The sequence below is a fragment of the Lonchura striata genome, chromosome 6, assembly GCF_050655825.1.
Source record: "Lonchura striata isolate lonStrDom1 chromosome 6, ASM5065582v1, whole genome shotgun sequence".
In the NCBI taxonomy this organism is placed as follows: domain Eukaryota; kingdom Metazoa; phylum Chordata; class Aves; order Passeriformes; family Estrildidae; genus Lonchura; species Lonchura striata.
The window spans coordinates 20,705,461-20,724,543 of record NC_140708.1 but is presented as its reverse complement, the minus strand read 5'-3'; the positions used below and the strand labels follow the sequence as shown (position 1 = coordinate 20,724,543).

General features: G+C 39.9%; 1 protein-coding gene across 13 annotated transcripts in view; it reads right to left on the bottom strand.

Moving 5' to 3' along the window:
- The window catches only part of NDST2 (N-deacetylase and N-sulfotransferase 2), a 128,085-nt gene that overhangs the window by 45,097 nt on the left and 63,905 nt on the right, over positions 1–19,083 (bottom strand). For 7 of the 13 annotated variants that reach the window (XM_085583589.1, XM_085583592.1, XM_085583590.1 and 4 more), the window contains one exon: positions 5,110–5,169. The exons of 3 other annotated variants lie outside the window; for them this stretch is intronic. The gene's annotated coding sequence lies outside the window, so the exon portion shown is untranslated. Of the gene's footprint in view, positions 1–187; positions 274–5,109; positions 5,170–5,662; positions 7,192–7,257; positions 7,308–19,083 lie in introns of those variants that run through there. 3 more of the 13 variants (XM_085583591.1, XM_085583594.1, XM_077784583.2) reach the window with 3 other exon arrangements.

The window sequence follows — 19,083 nt, the reverse complement described above, 5'->3', positions numbered from 1 at the left end:
TTTCACTGAAGTCAGCAAAGAGCAAACATATATGTGTGTAAATTTCCCTGAAAAAAATACCAGCAAAAATAGATTACTATTTAGGTACTTAAATAGTGCACTTATTAGCTGAAAAAAAAGTTTATTTCCTTTGAGCTTCTCCATTCTTCCTCACCCAAATATTGATATAGAATATATATTACCTTACCTCTTTTATAAAAGATACTTGGGCACAACTCAGATTTTCTAGGGATCACCAAGGAAGAAGGTAAAACTTCTCATGCAGCTTAGCAGCTGTAGAAGGGACAGAAGATTCAAGGATGCACTTAACCCAGCCAATATCTACTTGTTAACAGAAGAACAGTTTCCTCTCCTGAATTTCCTCTTTAAGGATAACAGAGCACCCCAAAACACAACGAAGTCTAGAATTAAATCCAACAAGAGCTTATTGCCTTAACAAGCCATGTGAACATTGCCAGAATGGAGGCTGGGATTAGGCTGAGAAAGGACATTGACTTTGCAGACTTGGGTAGGTAGAATATCTTCAGCTTCAATCAACTAATTTTATTTGTACATATTTTGGTAAATTTCTAGTTAGCTTGAATGTTCATGCCATCACTGGTGAAATCTACCCTACCTGAAATTCAGTCAAAGACAGCTATGTCATATTAGCCATTTTTTTTCGTCCTGGCACTGAAATAGAAAACAAGAGTGGTTCTTGAAAAGGTCCTTCTTGCCACTCTGGTTGTAGTTGATGTTGGAATTAAGAGGGGAAACAAAACAAAGCAAAACAAACAGTAAAAGGTTTGTATCCTAAAAACACACCTCTAACAGCAAGAGACAAGTGAACCACTATCCACTCCATTTGGAATGAGTGCCTATCCAACAAGACAACAATTTCTGAAGCCAGAATAAACATGTCAGTGAAAACTCTTTCCTTTTTCTTCAGCAAAACAAAGAGGCTTTGTTATTGGTACCAGTTATATAATTAAAATTCATGTGAGATGGCAGTACAGGGAACAAGCAACCTTTCATCCCATTAAGGAGCTAAACCTGAGGGCACCATCAGCCTTTGATGATATGGACTACTCTCCCAAGTGGACCTCCACACACTCCGCCTGCACCCTGACTTAAGGCTTGGCCTGGCCCCCTGCTCTCTGCCTGGACTTTGCTGCAGGTATACCTGTCTTCAGCCTTGCCTCCACCTTTATCTCCTGGATTGACTGAGGCTGTAGGAAGCTCTTCTTCTGGAAAGATCCCTCATACATATGGTGTAACTTGAACCTAGTTCTGTCTTTGGCCCTGTCTCCTGGGTGGCCTTTGCTGCTGCTTTGTCTCCAGCCACGTCTTAAACTCCTGGACGGAACCTCCATCTTACCTGGGAGTGCCAACAAACCCTGTCACCAGGAGTCATCTCTGCCTGCCATGCTCAGACCCTGTGGAACTGTGCCCCATCAGTGGTGGCACTGCTGCACTGGGGTCACCATTGCCTTCTGCTTGACAAGCTCCTAGCTTGTGCTGTACCCTCACAAGAGGCTGGTGCATAGTGGTTGCAGGAACAAATATTAAAAATCAATGGAAACAATATTCATCTCTTAGCTGTCAACTGCCCAGGTCTTTTCTGGGAAGCCCTCCAAGTTGTCCATAATCAAAACCTAAGTGGATTTCTGAAGCCTTTAAGCATGGCCTTCAGACAGACCTTGGCAGTTTGGTGTGGGCCTTGGACCAACAACTTTAATACCAAATACAGTAAATATCATCTGAGAGACTAACAGAGTTTTGTAATGTATTAAGCACATGAATCATTTTGTGGAAGAAGGTGAAAGAAAGGAAGAATATGAATCTGCATTTATAGAAGAAAACCTAACAATAATGTGTTACTTTTCTATGTTAAGGGAGGGGAAAAGCTCTTAATGAATGCAGCATTCCTCAACCATGATATGCATTTAAAATGCATGATGAAAAGGGTGAAAAGGGTCAGAGCTAAGCCATTCAATTGACAAACAGATGATACATCCAGGAGGCAGGAACATGCCCTCACAAAGCACCCTAAGTCATGCCCTCCTGCTTTGTAATTAATTTTTTGTTTCTGTTCAGCTGTGCTCACATTTCTTGTCTTACATATCTCCAAGGCCCACTTGGGGACAAAGTATGCCTATATAGAGGAAAGGATAATGAGGTTAGTTAGTGGATATGGCTATGCAGGTTGCTAGTCTTACATGGTCTTTACACTGCATAGTGCTTACAATTTCAGATAGTTAATTAATTTTTGTATTAATCTTTAATACTTGACAGACTCATCTTCAGCAACAGCCAGTCCTTAAAATGATGTAAACTGTAACTGGCAAAAATCCACCATGAATGTGCCAGTTCTCAAACTTCAGACCAATAAGCTAATTAAAATGTTTAAAACCAAATCCTGTCCAAGCACTAGAATTCATCCCTATTGAATAAATTTGGCACAATGTCATGAAGACACAGCATTAAACAAAACTGGCACATCTCTGGAGATGTTTCAATGACAGCACCTCTTTGATAATATTACGTCAGTTCCATAGAATTTCAGAGGAACTGTTTTACTGTAACCTGCTCCAGACATGGAGATGAAGAACTGGTGACTGCAAAGGAATACCTGGCAGATAAATTCTTATTAGAACCAACTAACAAAACAGACACAGTTAGGCACCAGAGAAAGTTAAAAAATAATAGAAGAGAAAATAAGTTATTTGCCCCTCTATTTCTGCTACAACTGAACAGAGCTAAGATATCTCATAGGAAAAGAAAGACTTTTGGGAAAATAAAGTTTTTTTGAAAAGTAAGCTACAGGCATTTTGGTACTCACTTTCTGTAATTTAACTATGGGATATTGTTGGCATAGGCAGGAAACATTAAGACATTAGTCTTAAACAGTAAGTAAGTATTGCTAATGATGAACTAACTACATAGGAGCACAAGAAAAGCCTAAATTCCACTTTTAAATTAATAATGAACTGCATGGACTACCTGGCTGTATATTCTAACTGCATGGTCCCCTTTCCATCTCCTATAATTTCTACATTTCTGCTGTCTTTCCCATTTTCTACTCTTTGTGTCAATGAAATCATTGGTGCAGTAGCAATTTACTGCAGCTGTACCTTAAGTCAAACATTGCTCTCCCTTTGCTCTTCTAGCCATGATGTCACATATACACTGGCACTAGTAGAACACATGAAGCATTCCATTAATATTTTGACTCTTTCACTTACTATAAATATCTACTAATTTCACACATGAAAATTACAGCAAATGTCTCTGGAAGTACACCACTATTCAAGCTGAGTAGAATGCTAATGTGGTCACTACACTCATTCTACTCCATCTCAAATTTTTGTTTATTTTTAAAATCTTGAGTTTGCAAACTTAGCTGCAGCTTCTTCTACCAGTTTACTCTTCACAAGAATGCACTGCAAGTATACAAATATGTATCACACATTTCAAGTTATTTTTGTTCCTTTACTAGTCTCTCTGCAAAACTGATAAAAAGTTTACAGGAGACAAGATTTAGTATTGAAATCACAGTGGAATGAGTTATGATAACAGGGCCACACCAACTACATAGGTCATACCTCTCTTCCAAAATCCTTTTATCTATCCAAGGCCTAAGGACTCATCTATGTGTCTCTAGAAAACTCAGAGTTAGGGTTGTGAAAAAGCATAAAGTTGCAGCATGAGCGGCTGCCAAAAGAAAGTGGAACCTGCAAGGAAATCAGCCCGGGAAGAAATCTTTCATTTGAGTAACAGTATCAGAGCCATGACAGGAAAATAAAGGTAAAGTTCAGCTTCTGGTTGACATACAATGGAATTCAGAATTGTAGCATGTGTAGGGCTCAAAGAGCCCAAAGTCCTTGTTTCACCATATCCGCCTTTCCCCACCACCTCAGCTACTGTACACTGGAACTCGGCACTAAGCACCAGTTCTGCCATCTCCTTTCTATAAACCCAGGTGACTTGCCTAAGTCATGAGCTGCTTCATCCTCCCTTCTCTGCACCCTGATTTTCTGCACAGTTAAAGCCGTAGTGGTCTACTCATATAAAGCAATCTGAGAGATACATACAGAATTCTTTAAGGCATGCAAAAGTATTTTAATCAGATTTGTTCAGCACACATACAAAACTAAATAATCTCTGTTCTTTCCAAGAAAAAATATCTAAGAAACTTTCACTGGACCACATCATTCATCCTTCTACTGCACTGATTGTAGAAGCTTCCACTCCTAAGACAGGATTAAATCTTCTGTAAGTATATTAGCACCTAAAAATTATAAATATTACAGGAGGCTGAATCTCTGCAAGTTTTCCATCAGACAACTTGGCAGAACAGTGTTTATTCTTGCTACATTAGAGTGCAATATTCAAACATATATACTAAATAAACTCCACAAGAATAACCTTCCCTCACTATTCATCCAGACAGAAATGAGAAGGAAAAAAAAGTAGGACTCCTTTCCTTCAGCACAGAATTTTGATCAATCCAGTATTTCTATTTTTAATTTTTAATTACATTTATGATATTTCCTGTGGGTTTAAGTCATGAATGCAGTTCCAGTATGCTGGCAGCAACATAAATAGTTATTCCCAAAGGGATCTTACAGCTGTTATGCACGGGTCAGAGAGTCTGTGAAACGCAAAATCTGAAACTTTAAAAGCTTTTTAGCCCACATCCTTCCCTTTTCTTTTCAAAGGCAGAGTTAATGGATAATGAATGACACTGCCCCAAGTTTTGCCCAGAAGGTATGGAAGTAGTAACTCCATCTAAATAAAGTAATATATGGCAATAAGCGACCACCCAGTCCTATCACAGTATCGGAGTCCCAGAACTGCATCAGAAATTCCTTCCTGATCTAAATTAACTCACCTGCCACTTTATGCTGACAACTGTACAACTGAAGACCAGAGACATGAAATTGTTTCCTCTCCATCTCTTTATAGAGGGATGAAAGAGAAGTACAACTTCACACTATAGCAAAATAGTCTAGCCTCTTCCTAATCTGTCTCTTTTCTGACACGAGACTGCTCAGGAGGACTTGAGGCCTTCTCCTCACCAAATCTGGATATGTCAGTCCTTAAAAATGCAAAAGATTTTGCACCTACCTTTGGTCACAGTCTGGTAAAGGAAAAGACTCATCCGTTGCTTCACTCAGGAACAAGGTTCTGTTTTAAAATAAATAAAGAGACAAAACAAAACTTAGAACAATCTTTCCCTCTCTCTGTTCTCTAACATTAGCCTTCAGCAGTGTTGGTAAACATTTACTTAGCAGGAGCACCTTCGCTCTCCACAACCAAGGTAATGATTACGTTACACTAAACAGGGCAGGAGGACAGACTGAGGCCATGACAACAGCCATGCTGGCAATGACTAGACAATGATACAGGGCTGCACTGCAGCAGGATCAACTGGGCAAGAGTGAGAAAGAGTGGGGCAAGATGAGAAATGACAAATGCAGGGGGGTAAAAATCCCCCCAATCAACAAACCAGGAACCTGGATTTAGAACCACAAAGGAAAAAGAAGTTTACAGAACAAGCAAATTCAGTATGAGCTGAAAGAACTGGAAATGCCAGCACAATCTGAATGGGATTTCTCTCACACTTTCATTAATATTGTTGTCTTTGAAACAACCAACAAAGCAAACTATTAGATGTTACCTTCTTTAGTCTTAGCCACAGCTAAATCACTTCAGTAAAACTTCAATGGTGTGACAAAGTCTGTGTAGTCTATTCCCAAAGCCTTCACAATGAGGTATACTGTGAAACAAAAACAAGCTACCCCAAGGAGGGAGTCACACCCTCCTCCACGCCTCTGCCTGGCTGGTGATCACAGGGATGGAAGTACTTTGTGAAACCAACTATAGCTCAGGAAACGTGTGTGTGTAAACACACAGACAGGCACACAGAGCAGCTGGCCAGGGAGGGTGCCTCAAGATTCACCAACACCCTGAGGGAGGGCACAGACTAGACTGCTATAATTTTACTATACCTGTTGGACAGCCTCTGAAGTCAGATCTTTCACATCAGGTACCTCTTCAGACTTCCACAGTCCCTGATTCAGCAAAGATACTGACCTTTGAGTTTCCAATAATCTTCAATACCTCTACAGCCAATTACTAAACAAGAACCACACTTGCTCTGCTTGTAAATATAATGAAGCACACCCAGCTCTCTGCCTTCCTCACATAATTACAAGAGTAAAAGTTTCTCCTTTTTCCTGGTTAGATAAAGATTAGTTTAGTAAAAACAACCCTATACTTCTGCAGGACACAATTTTTCTCTTTTATTTTGATCCATAATTCTTATCTTCCTTCACTAAATAGTTTGAGAAGGCAGAATAAGAAGCCCTGCATGCCTGGCCTCCACAGATCCCAAAACACCAGGGTAAACATCAGAACAGCCAGATGAAACCACAAAACAACTACAGAAGATGTGAATGTTTGATTTCACTGTAAAAATAACAGACAACTAAAGAAATTGTTTTTTTCACAGAACAATCCCATGAAAGTCATTGAGAAAAAGTTAATTATTAGCAGAATGTATAAAATTCTACCCTCATGGTAGTCAGTAAGACCCACACCAACATCCAACTACTAGCATTTAATAAAAGTTTCCTATAGGGGTTGGCTCTCTGTTTCACTGCAATATATCTTGCACTCTCTGGTGTAAACTATTACCAAAGTGCTGATTTGGAACAAGATATACTATCATTCTGATCTACTTGATTTTACTTTTCAGAATACAGAAAACTTTAAAAAACCCAAAAGGATTAGCAGATTGCAAATGCAGGGGAGACACTCAGAGAGGAATAGAAGTTTAAAATAATTTTGTCTTCAGCTTTTAAAAATACAACTTACTCCTGCTTACAGAAACTCAGAAAACTGTTATAGCAAGGAGGTGAAGAAACTGCTCTTTGTGCCAATTTTCCACTAAGGCATGTCAAAACAGATACAAGTAGAAATGCAACAGAGCCTGGTAAGAAGGGAGCAGAATTGAATGCCAGCTGAATGGCATACAGGGAATTTAAACTGAATGTAATAATTGATAAGTGATTAAACACAAAAAACAGAGCAATATTATCAACCAGATAGAAAAATATATCAGTAGAATGAGACTGAGACTGGCCAAATCTGATTTCACTATAAGATTTATTTTACAGAATCTCAAATTAAAGGAGTGGTTTAAAGCAACATGAAAGGGATTACACTGTTGTCATTTCCACAGAAAGCCAAGTGAGGTGGCAAAAAACTTACCTAACAATTTCCCATTTCCCTCCATACATACTCTTGTGCCTATGTCATCCCTGAGAAGCAAACAGATCTGTAAGTTTGCAAAGCTGTCAGCACCAAGTGTACATTACCACCATTATCAACAGCTGCTTAATACCAGCTCCCAAATGCTGAACAGAAGAGGCAACCCCACATTTCATCTCTAGGCATCAAAGCATTTACTAATGGAAATGAAACTCCGCCTAGCACACAATTAAATGATTTTGGAAGGATGTCATTAACTCTAGAAGCATCTCATCTTTTCCCATGTTTGTATTTACTTGCAAATGTACCACCCATAACAGTGGAGTGGGAAAGCTCAGGAGCTTGTGTGCCAGTCAGGCAGGCTCCTGCAGGAGCTCCTGTTAGTCAGGGTGTGCACCATATAGAGACTCAATAAGCAGTGACATTTGTATTCCTGACTGTCTTATTTCTTCAAACACCAGTCACACTGGAAGTTTCACTTTACTTTTTCACTCCAAAATAAAGACCAAATCTCAGTATAAAAGATGCTGTTTGGAAATCCCATGACACATATGAGAGCATGTGTGTGGTCCCCCTTCACCATTACGAGATTAAACATCTTTCAGGAAAATGAGAAGAGTGCTTGGTTTTAAGCATAAGAACCTTAATATTTACACTAATAAAATATAACAGGGTCCTCTTAGTCAGAAGAATAGTATTCACACGGGAGCCCAACCAGGCAGAACTATTTTCCCATGAAGATCTTATCCTCAGTCTGGGCAAACAATCCAAGTCACACTAGACAGACAACAGTTCTACCCTGTATGTCTCTGTAGTAATTACACCAAAGAAAAATTACTGTCCTTAGCTTAAAGGACAGTATTAATTATTTTAACAGCTCAAAGCACAGTGAAAATATATAATGATAAAGCATACATGGGGAAAAGAGAACATAGCTTGATATAGTCAAAATATGCAAATATTTACAGGAATACAAGAAGAGAAAGAAATACAGAAATAGAGAGTAGGACACATTTACCAAATGGTGGAAATTTTAGTTAATTGCTGCAAAAAAAAATATAATTCAGAATAAAAACCACAACCACCTAACGTCTGTATTTCTTGTGCAGTTTTACAGTTTGAAGCTGCAAAAAGATGAGCAAAGACAGGGTTAGCTTTCTAGTGGTTACAGGAAGCAAGGATGGATGGAGTGCAGTAATCAAACTGGAAAAAAGGAAAAGATACATAGAGAAGGAGAAGAGGAAAGACAAAGCTATCTGGGAATGAGTGAAACCAAGGAACAATTATCAGAAAATATTACATAAAAATATGCTTAAGAAAAAGGACCATGCAGAAAACTGCATTCACTGCCAGAATCTCCAAACAAGTGAAGGAAATGGAAACGAGGTAGCAAGGATGTACTTGAAATAGTTAATTAAGGACATCAGACATCAAAACATATGATGTGTTGCATTGACATTTATTTGAGACTACACCTGAAATATTGCATCCAGCTCTGGAATATCCAGTACAGGAAGGACATCGACCTGTTAGAGCAATTTCAAAAGTTGGGGGACCACCAAGATGATTAGAGGGATGGAGCACTTTGCTGTGAGGAAAAACTAAGAGAATTGTGACTGTTCAGCCTGGAAAACTGAAAATTTGGGGTGACCTAACTGTGGCCTTCCTGTACCTGAAAGCAGTCTATAAAGAAACATGGAGAGAGACTACTTACAAGGTCATACAGTGACAAGACATAGGGGAATGGCTTCAAACAGATTAGGTTTGAAGGAGTAGAGTAGTAGGAGGAAGTAGTAGGAGGAGATTCTTTACTGTGAGAGTGGCAAGGCACTGGAACAGTGCGGCTCAGAGAAGCTGAGGATGTTCCATCCTTGGAAGTGTTCAAGGCCAGGTTGGATGGGGCTCTGAGCAACCTGATCTAGGTAGAAGGTGTCCCTGTCCATGGCAGAAGGGTTGGAATGAGATGATCTTTGAGGCCCCTTCCATTCTGTGATTCCATGATAGTTCCTTTATTACTCATTCACGTACATCCAGCAAAATTGTTTTAGGAAGGGAAATGTTCTCTGAGACACACTGAAGCTCTCAAGTGAACTTGTACTTTTCACAAGAGAAAGCAGTCTAATTTTCAAAATTCTAGATCTGATCTCTTAAATTTCTCCTCTTCCTCTTGTATGAGGAGTTGTCTTTAATGTAATTCACCAGCAAATTTTTTCACAATAGAAGAAAAAAGCAGAACCATCTGATGAAAGAGAAGCATCAAGGTCACAGCACTCAGCCTGCCAGAATTCAAGAAGTGTCTGGCTAACATTCTCAGGCCCTATGATGTGATTCTTAGGGCTCTCCTGTGCAGAGTCAGGAGTTGGACTTTGATTGTACTTGTGGGTCTCTTCCAACTCAGAATATTCCAAGATTTTATGATCACTTTGATAATCTAAAGCAAACGGCTTAGTACAGTTCAACATTCATCCAAAGCCCTGCTTCAGATCTCGCATGTCCTTATGGGGCATGGCCTTGCACAAAGGAAAGGATTCCTCCCTATAAGCCTATTCATGGCATGAAGGGCAGAAGGCCCAGGCCCTGTCTGACATCAGCATGATTGTGCTTGCTTGCAACCACGCTGCTCTGAAATGCCCATGATCCTGACTGCTCCAGCAGTCTGATTTTCAGAAAGGCCAATGCAAGCAGTGAAGTGTTAAAAGAGTAATGCTGTCTTTACTTCTGCCCTTTTCTCTCCTGCTATCAGCATAGCTGTATGCCACTAGACAAGCAAAAAAGCAAACTAACTGCAGTCAAGGTCAATGGGGAAAAAGCTATCAGTAGCCTTCTTCCCAGTGCTACAACGTAGCAGCTAAAATCATGCCACCTTTGTGAGAAGAAATTTGTAAAGAAAGGGGGAAAGACTAAAATATTACAAGAAGACCTCTCCTAGTTCTTGTTTTTGCTCTCATCAGGTGGTAAGAAGGAAGCAGCCTTCTCAGCTGATTAAGCTCCATTGCTACTATTCTCTCTTACTCTCCACTCCCACCCTTTCTTTGTGACTGTTTCTTAATGAGCAGAGTCCTGAAGAAGGAACAACTATGATTTTTGTATTAGATAGATAAATCTTGAATGACTGTCAGTTTCCATCCTGCCACAGAGCCACTGCCTCCTGGCAGCAATGATGTAATTAAGTTGATAGCATTGAGTATTCTCTGAATTACTGGGTTAAAGTCGCACAGCACTGTATTTAAACCTTTCACCCCATTCTGATAATTTAAACAATTCTGCTAATGGCTTGTTTAGGCTAATCCTCCTCAAAGCATTCCAAATTAAGAGCACCCGAAAGGACTGAAGGCACCTAGTTTGGTACTTGTCTTTCTCTGGTCCTAGTAAACCATGGCTCACACAGTCAAAGCAATGCTTTATCCCTCTGCACCTGTCACAAAGCCATCACTATCTTAAGAAAAATAGCATTAAAAAAATCAGCAAATAAATAACCACATTCATGAAAGACAATCATGTGTTATGTTTCCTGACAGCCTGAAAACACCTAGGTGCCCAAATCCCACAGGGATGAACTTAATATCAACCAAAAGCTATGTAAAAGTTTTGTACCTAAATGGTGACCTCCAGTGAAGCTGACAGCCACTATGGAGAATTTGAAAAGGATAATTTGCTTCTCTCATGTTATTCTTCTATTAAATAAAGAAAACTAAGTCATAGCCTGTAAACTTTATGTTTTTGCTTTATCACTGTCAATATTTGATCTGGACAGTGTTGCCTCTTCAGGCTCCTTACACTTACTTTCATCTCTGTCTTTTAACATAAATAATGTGCACTCTATATTGCAGAGAAAATTCCTTCAATATGTCAGATGCTGTTGGGAAAAGAAGTATAAACAGTTCCTTGCTTAACACCTCACCCATGGGCCTATAATTATATGAATCTGCAATTCTAAATTATGACACCCCCACTTAGGAATGAATTAAAACTAGAATTAACATTGTTCATTTTTATAAAGGAGGAAGCCAATAAAACAAAAAATCTATACACAAATATAACATATAAAATACATTTGATATGATGGTAAAAACACACAATAAAGAAAATGGAGTTTTGCCCATAATTCAATGTAAATCTGCTGTTTAAGCAACTTTCTTTGTATGCACATTGAAGTTCATAGTAGTAACCTCCAAGATGCCCAAAAAGTGGCCATACCACAATTGGCTGTACAGAAAAGAATGTGTAATGAAAAGAAATACTGAATCCAATAAACTAAGTAAAAAATTACAGATAGTTTTCCTGGGTACAAACACACAGAGCTGAATGAAATCCAAATCTGGAAGAGTAAGTATAATATCTTGAAACCAAATTGGGCAAGACTTGTTCCAGATTGCCTGTATTCACACCTGTTTTATTTCCATACATGGAACAGATAAAACAGGTTAAAAAAAATCATGCTTTTAGGGGAATGAAGGGAAAGAAGAAATTAAAACTTCCTACCCAATTACTTTTTACATACTTGCTTAATGTTCAGCCCTAAAATCAGCTTAGAATGCTCAAAAATAGACGTATCTTCAGATTTTCCTCACACTTCAGGAACCATGGCCTTTTTTCTCTTTCCACAGAGTCTTCTCAGGATTGGCTCCTTACTGCTACTACTTTCCAAAATGCCCAAATACCTGATTGCTGATGATTAAGACTGCAGGTGCAGTCAGTTGATACACAAATGTTGAACAGACTGTTCCCTCCTCCCTCGGGGCTCCCAATTGTCACTGAGGTTGACTGTGTAAATGCTCAAACCATCACCAAACCTTCCCACATTTGGAAATAGATACATGATCCACCAAGAGAAGTCTCCGTTACCATATATGTTTGTTTGGAAGTATATTTAAAGACACTATTTTACCCTATCATTCCTGTTCCTTTATGTTTTCTGGCATGCAGAGGTAAAACAATCTGCTGCACAAACCTATTTTGAAAGACTACAAATGATGCAGTTGCTTGATCCTACTGTACGTTATGCCTGGAAAAAAGAATCTTTGCATAAATCAGTAATCATGAGACAATAATACAGATTTTGGCTACTGAGAGAGCGGTGACAGAACAATCTGAGAAGAGCATTATCAATTCTCTCAATGCTAAAGGTACAAGGACTTGGCTGCATCATTTTACTTGATTTTTTGAAGTAATCAATCTGAATGTGGTTGAATTGTAAGGAAGAATGACATCTGAAAAAAGGTATATATGATCAACCAACCTGAGTTCAAGGAACACCAGAAATGCTTTTGAGATTAGCAGTCAGAAAAGCCTGCAGATTCTCTAGGACACTGGGTTATGATCAGGGAGAAGTGTCAGTACTTACAGATTGACTCATGGAAGCACAACTAGAGCAGCTCTGAGTGGCATTGTCTGAGAGCCACTGACCCAGAAAGGCACTAAAGTAAAGCTGTACGTAACACTCCCAATGCAGGCAGCACTCAGCTCTGTGCTCGTTTGCTGGCAGGGAAACACTGCATGAAGCTCCACAACTTCATAGTTCACATAAACAGCTAAAGAAGCTTTTGTGCTTGCAATGAAATGAACATTTCTGCTCACTGTCTTAATTTCCTTTCATATCTCAAGTAAAAGCTCTCTGCTGCCATCCTTCTTTCTCTTCCCCTGTCTTATTCTATCCTTTCACAGTAATTCTGAGTCAATCAAATGAAATTCCTTGTGTTTTCATGCAAACATCTGACTTTCCTGGCTTCAATGGAATCGCAGCAAAGGCCCCCCTCCCACTCCTCTCATCCCAAGACATGGAAGCATGCACAACTTTCCCTGAGCATCATTTCAGAATAAGGCCACACTTGTGTTTTTAAGAGAGGCATCCAGCCAGCTGGAGGTTTCTTTATGGCTTCCCTAAGTGAAAAGCCTTTTAGACTTGCAGACTGAGCCAAAACCTTGACCTACCATGCCCTTGTGGGGCCAACAACATTCTTTCACTACTTGAGAGAGAAAGTACATGAACTGTCAGTTTGGACAATGCACTCAGGCACATGGTGGGATTCTTGGGGTATCCTGCACAGAGACAGGAGTTGGACTTGTTGATCCTGATGGGTCCCCTCTAAGTCAGCATATTCTGCTATTTTATTTTACTCTATATAAAAATCATGCAACATGGCAAGCGAGTATTATCACTGTATGACACTATCACTGTTTCAGTAAAAAAAACAAAGAAAGGTCCCATGTACAGGGCAAATATTTTTAAAGACTTTGAATCAACTCTGCTCCATTTTAAGGCACAAAAAATATTTGAAAGCAGAAGATTGGTTTGAGTTTCAGAAGACATTCAAGTGTCAGTGTGAGAATCTGATCAAATGCTTTTTCAAACCATCAGAAGTATTTCCACTGAATTCAACAAGCCTGGGTCAGGATCTAAATTTATGTTATGTCAGTATTTGTACACACATTTACAGATATAAACACCATACTGTACACTGCTATCATATTTTTTTTGCATGTAATTGTCTAAGCATTACACATGAATCACAGCAAAGGGTTGGGTTTTTTAAATAATGTTAAAAAATTCCTTCTCCTCTGGGACCCAGCCATAACCTATTCTTATCTCTGTAATAACATAGATTTTCATCTCACTAATCTTCTTCCATCCTCAATACAAAAAGAGAATTTGCAAAGTGGATGACTAACCAACCCCCTTTCAGTTAAGCATCACTCTGCTTAGGTGTTTTGACACTCCTAAGCTATATTTTTCTACTCATTTTTTTGAAAACGCATGTTCCTTTTGTTTCCCTAGATGTACAACACACAAACTCAGAGGCAATGCTCCATTTGAGTTACCTCATGAATCAGTAAAAACATAAGGGGAAACTGCCTTTTCCATCCTAGCAGTGCAAACAGAAACTTGTCCAGCCTTAGATAACAAACCATCTTGCTGGTGAACTGCATAACCCTCACACTGTCCTGAACACACCCACACTCTCATGAACTAAGGCACCTGTAGATTATAAGGCTTTTCATGGGAAACCGTTCTTTTCTCATTCCTTCCCTTCATCTTAACTACCAGTCTAACCTGAATTGTGTAAACCAAAGGAAAATAATTTCCAAAATGCCAGCACTTAAACCATTTTGTACTTCCAACCACCATTTTCACCAGGCAAAGGCTCTGCCATCTTACCCTCACCCAGACTCAAGTCTAACTCAACTGTCAAAAGAACAACAGAGCTGTTCAAATACAACAGCATTTAAGCTTTATGTCAAGAGAATAGCAGAGCTCTCCCTAAAACAAGCTAAGTATAGTTTTTCTGATCTACAGGGCAGCAAAACTGAGGAAAAGAACACAAGCTTGGACACTTACCATGTCAGCAAAAGAACTGGGTATGTGAAGACACAGGAACAAAGTTCACAGGCTCTAACCATTGCCTTTTTGCCTCTGGAACACTATTTTGTGTCCAGTCAGAGCATTCCCCTAATTTTCTGCCTCCCATGGAACACAGGCCATGTTCTCTGAGATTCCTGACATAGGCCAGGGCTGGGACTGTGATGCTCTCAGAGTTGTATCTCCCAGGTGTTATCCTATATCACCACAAACATTAAATATCCAACACTAAATACAAGTCAACTCAAGTGTTTACCAAAGGGAAAGGCAGATTTTGATTTAAAAAAATCACTTCCCACTAAAAATAAAAATTCCTTCCCTTTTCTTCCTAGCACCTTCTCTCCTATTCCAGCTCACCCTCAGTTTTAATAGTTTCCCTACCAAAGAACACCCCACACTGCATCACAAAACTTAGAAAAAAATTTTTCTGCAACACAAGAAGAAAAACCTTCTTACCTAGAAGAGCACATGTAGTTCTAATAAAATCAGATTTTAGAGGTTATCAGAGCCATCTTTTCTCATTTTCAGTGGCAGCTGGATGAGAGTTTTCTCTTTCTCTGCCTTTCTTGTCTATCTCTGCAGGACTCAAGCTAATAAGCTTGCCATTAATGAAATGACTATGCCAAGGTACTGGCAGATGGTCCTACGTTCCAAGCACATCTTCGCATTCCCTCCCTCCCAGAAGTCCTAATCTATACACAGTGTAATCGCCACAAAAACATATGCTCCCTGACAGAGAGCTTCCCTCCCATTATCTTTGTACTCCAGGGGATTGCCCCTGAAACCTCAGTGACATAAAGCAACTCCCTTCCTACTCAAGCCTCAGTTTCCTATATGCCTGAATACACATTCAGGAGGTCATGGCTGAAGTACCTGTACAAGGCTTAAAATCCATATTAATCTCTCCATGATACTGCACATAGCCTAGTCCATTTCTAAGTGAAATGCACATACACAAATCCATAGTTTGTTTTTTTTTTTTAAGTAATATATAGCTGATATTTCTTTTGAGCAACACTTTGTTACCGCTTTACTTACAGGTTCCTAATAACAGTGCACAAGCCTTTCTCAAAGACAAAAAGCCATAAGGGGTAATTTATTACATTGGTTACCAGGAAATCTCTTGAGCAACACTTTCACTTAAATGCTGAGTCAGTTACTAATTAGGTATCTCATATATCTTAAAATAATCTGTTTGTTTCATCTGCTGGCTCCCTTTCCCCCATCAATTTAATCAGATTATTGTGATTGATGAATTCATTAATATGGTCATTGCATCCTGAGAGCAGAGCAACTTCTACAGAGAAAGCTTCAGGAAGGAAGAGCAAATATCTCCCTTTTGCACACACAAAAGATAGCTTCGTGCAGAGGAACAAAAGAATGCTATCTGTTTCCCAGCTGTGGGAAGGGCTGCACAAAGGATATTTCCAGATACTTTGGATCACTGTGGCTGGCTCCGCTGGAGCACCTCAGAGAAGATGAGGGATATGATGGGAACAGACAGGTCACCATAATATGAAGGGTTGTTTTAGCTCTCAAAATTGACTCTAAATCTTCTGAAGCAACATTTCTTTACAGGGGAAGAGAAAATTTTTATTGTCAGTTCTTCTTTGCATTTAATCCCAGCAATACTGAATAACTTTTCCACACTGCAGACAGGGAAAAATCCCTAACAAAAAGTAGAAAAGCTTCCCTTTAATCTTTGCTGCCTCTTTCTCAACTTCAAGTTGAAAGTCTTCAAAGTAAGACCTTTTCCCATAACTCCTAACACCTCAAGTCACTGATTGTCATATGGAATAACTTCAGCTTGGTAACTCCAAACTATCTACCTTACAAAAGGTGAAAAAATTAAAAAGCTTGTTCATTTTCAAGTGAAACAAAACCAAATAGGTCTAATGCAGGCAACAGTAGACAAGAAAAAAACAGTAAGAAATATTCATTAGCCAGGAGTAAAAATAAGATAATTATGTTTCTGTATCTATTGTCATTCAAAAAATAAGGAAGCCAAAACACTTCCGACAGCACATTTCCCCAGTCTTCCCAAACACTAAAGGAAAGGAAAAAAGTAAAGAATTTGACACTTACCAGAAAAACCAGTAACTACAGAAAAGCATGCAAGAGCACTGCTGAAGTTTCCAGGAGCAAACACCTCAGGAGCTGAGGAAGACAATATAAATGACCTCTACCTGTGCTTACTAGATGTCTGAAACTGTATTCACACTCCCTTGAGTTGTAACTTTATCTCTTTCTAACAACTTCAAAAACCAGATGAAAAACATTTATCTTAAAAACATAGTAAGACACCAAATTTCTAATGAAGAAATCTACACTCTACCTTCTGCTGTCTGTCAGAGCAACAACCAAGGTGACACTGAGCATTCGAAGATCAAAAAGGCTCTTGGTGAGCATTTCTTAAGTGAAGAATTTGGATGAGGATTACTTTGGGAGGATAGCCAGTCTGATAAATAGCAGCAAGCAAACAGGAAAAGCTACTTGTTGCAGGCAGAAATGCACAATAGGCTTCCAGAAACTAACCGAAACTAACCACACCATACATAATTAAAGCAATTTATTACAGTTACATGGCTTCACACATTTGGAAATGCATCTCTCCATTTTTAGTCTGGGAGAAGTGTGCTTATTCATGGAAACTGAAAGGAAACACGTAGTAAACAGTTTTGAAAAATTCAAGAACAATGTATGAGAACGGAACATTTGATATGGCATTATCTTGCAAATGTCTCCAAATTCCTCTCTGGTCACTGTGTGGGCAGCACATTCCCAGGACAGAGAGCAGGGTAGGCGGGAGAGAGGGGACTGTAAAGCCATTCATGAACAGAATGTCGTCTTTTCCCGCTGAGGTTAGGGAGCGAGTGGAGCTGTCGCAGGCGGGAGGGAAGGGCTGTGTCCCTCAGGAGGCGAGGGCACGGGGGCACGCGGAGCCTGGCGCCCCACGGCCCGGGGGAGGCCGGCCCGAGAGCGCGGCCCCCGCCGTCCCTGCCCTGCTCGGGCCGGGCCTCCGCAATCGCTTTGGGATGTGCCAAGGACAAGCAACCATTCAAGAGGAAGGTTCGTCCATCACAGTGGAGCTCCTACGAAACAGCCAGCCCTTTCCCCATCCCCCACACAAATTAAAAAATACAAGTCCCATCGCCTAGACTTCCCCTGACGGCAGCAAAGCTCAGGGGTACAGGAACAGCTCCCTGAGCCGGACGAACTGAAGAGGACGGTGGAGAGCCTGCACTCGCTGCTGGGCTGACAAACGAGGCCACCCAGCGCCACCAGAATCGGGTCTCCACACTCATTTCGCTGCTGCAAGCACTGGAGCCATCCTACATCTTCCTGCTACAGAGAACATCAGAACATGCCCCAGCATACTGCACATTAATTTTGACTGCTTAGAATGCTAGTAGAAATAGAAAATGCAGACTTCACACTCTCTAAGGAAGGACTCTGCCCCGTATTTTACTTTCAAGCATCTTCTGCCAGCAGATCCTCCTTTCCCCCATTGACCAGTAGCCTCTGTAGCACAGGGCAGCTCTATAACCAAGGCAACGTGAGAAAGCAAAGTCTGTCTGAAGCTCTGAACACGAGGACAGATTTTGAAGCAGTGGTATGAAATAACATGCAATTGCTGACAAGTGGATGCTACGCCCTGAGTATGTGGCAGACAGCTATTAGTACAGGCTGCCTAGGGACAAACAGCACTGAATAGTGCCCACAAGGTAGGGGGCAAAGGAAAAGGGTGGGGGAAACACAGCTGGAGAATCTTGATAACTGGTTCATCTGTGCAGCCCATCATTACTCCAGGTATCCCTCACAGCTGAGGGACGTGGAAATCACAATCTGAGAAACAGCCCTGGCCCCTTTAAAAATGTTGTCCCTGTGAGAGACACAAGATGCATTCATAAGTGGTAGACTACAAAAATAGTAAAAGTGAGTGTTTGCGGTCTTCTGAGTTCAGGGTTAATTTCTGTCCCATTTTTAGACCAGTAACATCTGGGGCTCAAGAGGCTGATGTAGGATGAAGAATGATATAAAAGAGAGAGAAAATTACTCTGCCATGCAAGAAGAGAACGATCTAGCAAGCAGAACTGAAATGCAATAGAATGACAGAAGCCAACAGGCTGCAATCACAGTGGGCTACAAATCAGAATACATCACACTAATGAGGGAGGAAAAGATTTGTCATATGCAGAGGATTACAGAGAGTCTAATAAAAATATTTTCTATTAGGAGAAAAACAATCTAATTTTTACGGAAACAACTTTTATATCATACAGATCATAGTACAAAATACAGAACAGAAATTCAGAAAGAATGGCATGTAACACTGATGTAAAACAAGCTGTTTGATAAAATCGTAATACTGATGAACAGCAAATAGAACTATTTGAACTAATCAAATGTAACAGTAGAAAAAGATTTCAAAGATTTGAAGTCACAAATTATATACTCTAAAGATACAG